We start from the raw sequence: 6299 nt of genomic DNA, 5'->3' as shown, positions 1-6299 counted from the left end.
GTGCTCAGCAAGGAGTCTGCTTAAGGATTCTGTCTCCCTTTCTCCCCTGCCACTCCCTCTGCTTTCACATGTGTATTCTCTCTCTCAAATGAATAAATCTTTAAAAAAATAATTCCCCATTACTGCCTCTCCTAAGCCCCTAGCAACCTCTATTTAACACTCTGTTTCAATGAATTTGTTTATCCTAGATACCTTATATAAGTGAAGTCATACAATATTTGCCCTTCTATGGCTAGCTTTCAGCTAGCATACTGTTTTCAAGATTTTTCCATGTTGTTGCATCTATCAGAATTTCCCTCCTTTTAAAGGTTGAATGATATTCCATTGTATGTATATACAACATAAACACATTGTATGTGTATTTTGTTTATTCCTCTGTCAATGGATATTTGGTTTGTTTCTACCTTTTGGCTATTGTGAATAATGCTGCTATGAACATTGATGCCAGGTATCTGTTTGAGTCCCTGCTTTCAGTTCTTTGGAGTATATACTCCAAAGTGTAATGTGATAATTCTGTTTAATTTTTGAGGAACCACCAAACCATTCCCCACAGTTTGCACATTGGTGCAATGCACATTAGCACAACATTGCCTATATCATTTTACATTCTCATCAAGTTTCTCCTTTGAATGCCTTTGGAAAGATATAACTTATGTGTTATTTTCCTAAATTTCAAAGTGGTAGGGGAAGATTGCCAGTAGAGCCAACCCTGTGAGTCAACGTTCAATACATTTCCTTGATGTCATGCTGAAACCCTGATAATTTAAAGTCAGTAAACATTTCTTGCATGCCTAAAGTACCAAGCTTTAGGGATCCAAAGAGCTCATTGCTTAATGAGGACGATAGACATCTATGTGCAAAAATGTAGTGTGATAAATCCAGTAATAGAAAGATGTGCAAAAGGGCAGCCCAGGTGGCTGAGCGGTTTAGCACTGCCTTCAGTCCAGGTCGTGATCTTGGAGACCCAGGATCGAGTCCTGCGTTGGGCTCCCTGCATGGAGCCTGCTTCTCCCTTTGCCTGTGTCTCTGCCTCTCTCTGTGTGTGTCTCTCATAAATAAATAAATAAAATATTTAATAAATAAATAAATAAAATATTTTAAAAAAAGAAAGATGTGCAAGGCAATAAAAGAACAGAAGAAACTTTGCAGAAAGGATCACTGATCTGGGTTTTGGATGATAAAACAGGAGTTTTGCCATATAGGAGGAAGGAGAATAGCCCAAGTAGGAAATAGTAAGTTCAAAGAAGATCTAAGAGAACACAGCATTCTCAGGAAATGAAGTATAGGTCATTATGGCTGCAGTTTGCTCCCTGGTTTCTGGCCTATTGGTATCCCCTCATAAACTCTGATAGGGGAGGAGGACATGTGTATGTGTAGGCATGTGTTCATATATGAACTTTTATCTGAGGGTAGGAAGCAGTGGGACTTTATCAGGTGGCATCCAGTCTTGGGATCTGTGGTCAAAAGTAGGAGCATAGAGATTCTGAGTTAGGAAGATGATTGCAGAATGCTTTCTGACTCCTTACGGCATGTAAGTGGTTTTACCAGACAAAATTTTAAAGCACCTAAAGATAGGAAGTATGACCCACTTAGATCTTTAGAAAAATCACTTCTAATTGATTCAATTTTAGCAGTATAGTAGACTAAGAAACCTGAAACCTGCCTCCCCACTGCAACTCCTAGAAAAAGCTTATAAAATACAATAAAAATTCTTATAAATGCAAAGCCAAATTAACACATACACAAAATAGGCACATCATCTGTGCCAGAAAAGCAGTCACTGGAAGCCAGATCAGCAACCTGAAACTGTAGGTTTCATGGTGGGTCTGTCCACCACTTGGGTATAGTCATTCTATAGTGCTACATCCTGGGTGTATCTATGAAGAGGTTTCTCACCAATGTCAGAGTAGAGTTTTGCCTTCCTATGCCACCTGTAGTGTGCTAGTGACATGGTTTGTCCTATAGCCATTGCCTATAAATATAAAGGAACACAATACATTAGTTTTCCATTTGTGTACTTTTAAAAGCACACAAATAAAAAATAGACTTTTAAATCCACCAGTTTTTTCCTCCTGCTCAGCACCTTTTCTAAAATATGTCTTTTCCTTACGTTCTTTTTTCATTAAACAGTCTTCAATTTTTCAAAACAGAGGAGGATTGATTAGGACCTTTGTTCATGCTTCAGGTGTTGCATTCTCAGAAGATGAAATGCTTCTTCAAAAATCCTTTGCAACCAAGCTCTCAAGTCAATTACTCTCCTTTTTTTAGTAATGTAAAACAAATTGTACCATTAGTCATTTCACACAAGCAAAACATCTCCCTCTGTGAAAACCACCAACCCATTTGGTCTAAAAAACTAAAGGATGAATCACATTTACCTAATGGATGAAACTTGATCATTTGTCCATATGTCATCACTAAAACTGACATGGCGGAAGTCGCCAAGGGGAAGCGATAAACAATAGCTCTAAAGAAAGAAAAATAGTGGGGATCCCTGGGTAGCTCATCAGTTTAGCACCTGCCTTCGGCCCAGGGTGGGATCCTGGAGTCCTGGGATCAAGTCCCACGTCGGGCTCCCTGCATGGAGCCTGCTTCTCCCTCTGCCTGTGTCTCTGCCTCTCTCTTTCTGTGTGTCTCTCATGAATAAATAAATAAAATCGTTTTAAAAAATTTAAAAATTTAAAAAAAGAAAGAAAATAGTTCTTGAATTCTCATCAAACATGTCTTTGTTTTAAAGTTTGACTCTGTTTCCACCAGGACGTTAGTTGACATTTTCACTTACTTTTTTACCTACAATTGAATAGCTTTAAAAGAGCTGTTTTCAAAATAAGTATTCCTAAAGCCAGCGTACAGAAAAAGCAATATTTCCAGGTGACTTTTTTTTATGGTACTTAGGTTATGATGAATGGCTCGTGCAGATGCCCTTCTTACCTCTAAAGAGTACAAGGACATGCCTACATCTGCATCATTTGTTTTTTAAGATAGTCGACCTTGGAACCAAGTTTTGTCAGATAGGAAATCAGAACCTTCCAGAGCAAAATGACCCAAGTTCACATGGCTTTCTCTAAGCCCAACCTGGATCTCCTGAGGCTATTGCTCATACTCAAAACGTACACTCACTTCTGGCAATTGTGTCGTATACCAATGGAGCGTCCTCTAAGAAACTGAAAACTCTACTAATTGGCCTTAATCTCTTTATGCTATTTGGCAATCATTTCCCCAAAAATTCATTGAGAACGCTGTAATAGCAACTCCCACATCACTCTTACTCAATGGTGGAATGCTACCATTAAAAATACTTTTTTTTTTTTTTTTTTTTTTTTTTTTGCCTCACTAGTCTCCTTCATTTTCAAGTAGTTTTTTGTTTGTTTGTTTGTTTGTTTAAGGTTGTTTTGTTTTGATTTGGTTTTTTTACCTGTCTGGGCGGGTCATGGCAAAAGAATGTTGTTTTTTTTTAATAATAAAATCACATTCATGTTGTAGTTCTTCAAGTTGTTGGAAAAGGTCCCCTTCTGTATCCACTAAAGAGAGGTATGATTCAGGGGTGCCTGGCTGACTCAGTCAGTGGAGTGTATGATGCTTGATCTAGGGGTTGTGGGTTTGAGCTCCACGTAGGATGAAGAGATCAGTTTTTTTTTTTTTTAATTAATTAAAAAGAAAAAGAGAAAGGTATGATTCAAAGAGAGGGAAATATAAACTAGATTTGTGGTAGCTTGATCCAGGTGCTTTGCATGTGATAGCTTCTTTAATCCCATTTTGTAATGTAGCTATTATCATCTCTGATTTGTAGTTGAGGAAATTAGGGTTCTCTAACAGGTGTGGTAACATGCTCAAGGCCACATATGGAGTCAGAATTTGATCCCACATGGGTCTGGCCGGAAGGCCAGTGATCTGTTTCTTCCTATCACCTACATTTTCATATAACCTATTTGAATGACATTTATGAGAAGACACCGAAATTCATCTGATTTAATTTCTGGACCCAGGTTTGTTTTCTCCTCTTTATTTAATCTACAAGTTGCTTATATTTGACCCCTTTTAGGTGACCAGAATGTAAGTAACACAATTAAACAATCCCCTATTATACAACTCAAAGCTTCCGTGTCTTCCAGGCAAGGTAGGCAAGCTCTTTGCCTGCATCAGGGTCTAAATACTGTCATCAAGCGTGCCAATATTCAAATTCTCAGGGGTTGTGGAGGACTAAAAAGTCCTGTGTGTAAGCATCTGAGAGATGAGTAATAGTCACTTAATCTGACAAATACTTACTGGGTGGCAAATAAAGCTGACCTGACTCCTGCCTCCATTAGGCAGCCTTAGCAGGGGAGAACGGGAATGAAAAGTGAAGGAGGAGGAATGACACAAAGGGGAAAGGCCTCAGGGCCATATCACTTGCTGAACGGAACTGAGAGTGTAGAGACCAAACCTCCCACTTTACAACATCAAGGGCTGTGGCTTTTAATTGCATCTGGGGCTTGGTAAAGCTTTCTCCTCCATTAGAGAACCTTCCAATTCCCACTTGAGAGCAAAGCAATCAAGCTTGGCAGATAGCAAGCAGCCCTGTGATGACAACAATGCTCCGACATCAAGCATGTTGACAGAACAAGCTGACAAGTTCGTACCCTCTATGCGGGATTGTGAATTCTCAAATGTGTTTTGCCACCTTCAAGTGTGGACAGATGTATTAGGGAAAAAAATTACTTTATTGCAAATTAGGTTTTTCATGTATTGCTCAGCAGCCCCTGTAGTTTTGACAGGTGCAAGAGAGGCGGTGGAGGTAGGTTTGCGAATCTAGCCACGATGCCTCAATGCCTCCCCCAGTTGCACGACATGGATGCTCAGCAGGATGTGTTGGCATTTGTCCCATCAGGATGTAAGTGACAAGTGTGCTGTTTGGAAGAAACCTTCCTAGTGAAACTCTCCCCACCTCCATCTTTTAACTTTTCTATGGTGAATTCCTGTAGGGAGTTTATTGCGTCCCAAGTACTGCTCAAAGTATGTGTAACTAATTACTTTATCTTCACATCAACCTGAGAGGTGGCCATTGTGTTTACCCCATGTCACAAATGAGGAAATAGAGACACAGCAGTTAAGGATCTTGCCCATGGTTACCCTTATAAATAAGTAGCAGGGCCATGGTTTGAACCTAAGTAGCAAGATACTGGAGTCCACACCATATGCAGGACCTTGCACTGAGAGGCTAGAGATGCTGGGATTCAGCCTTCCCTCTGCCACTTCCTAGTAGCAAGGGCTACGTTCATGGAGTGCACACTGTGGTCCCAGCCCTGTAGAAAGTGAGTATTATTGTTATCCTTACAAATGGGGAGACTGAGCCTTATAAGGGTAAGAAACTTGCCCAAGGTTACAAAACTAATCAGAGTTGAAGCCAAATGAACAACACAATCTCTCTGACCCAAGGTCTTAACTACTGCCATGGCCTGCCTCTGCCCCATACTCACTGTCTTGAGTATTTGACCTCTCTAAACTTGACGTTCCTCATCTGTGAAATGGGCATAATATTAGTAACTATCTCAAAAGACGAATGTGAGGCTGAGACACAGAAAGGAATATGAAGATGATCTACAATCTATAATGTACTAGATTAATTCTAGATACTATCATTTTTTCTGAACTGCTCTAGATTTGACCCTTAGCTCTTTCAAAGACTTCTCTAACCATTCCACCAATTAAATGCAAGTTTCTCAAGGGTGGAAACAAAGATTTCTCTGCTTGCAATTTTATCTCCCATAGAATTTGGCATAGAATTTGCATATATGGTTAGGTACATAGTTAGAGCCTGATAAATTTTTCTTAAATAAGTAAAAGCATGTGGGACAGCAATGCTAGAGGTTTTGTCAGAGGAAGCTTGGTTAACTCATTTTGGAAAAGCTATTTCAGGTTTTTAGCCAATAGTTGTCCTATTTATAATAATTATGAAATACATATATGTTCTTTTACTTTAAAACAATACATGAGCTAATGTAAATCAAATCAATGTGGGAAAACACACACAAAGCCCCATCATTCCGTAAATCCCTTAATTTGAGGCATCTGTTCCTCCACAGCTATTCCAAAGGCTCATGTAGTTAGAAGAAAGAGAGTCTATTTTTTGGGAAACACGTAATTAATGTAGCAGGACTAGTGAAAATGACCTCCCTTTCCTAGAATTTTCTAACCTATTCTTTACTTTACAAAAATAAACTCTCTAAATTGTGTGAAAGTATTCTCTCTGCTATCATTTTGATCAATGCATGACCAATATATTAGCAATCACACTTTCTATAACACGTGCTGTAATTCAC

This window comes from Vulpes vulpes, chromosome 6 (genome assembly GCF_048418805.1).
Source record: "Vulpes vulpes isolate BD-2025 chromosome 6, VulVul3, whole genome shotgun sequence".
In the NCBI taxonomy this organism is placed as follows: Eukaryota; Metazoa; Chordata; class Mammalia; order Carnivora; family Canidae; genus Vulpes; species Vulpes vulpes.
This window is presented reverse-complemented; position numbering follows the sequence as displayed.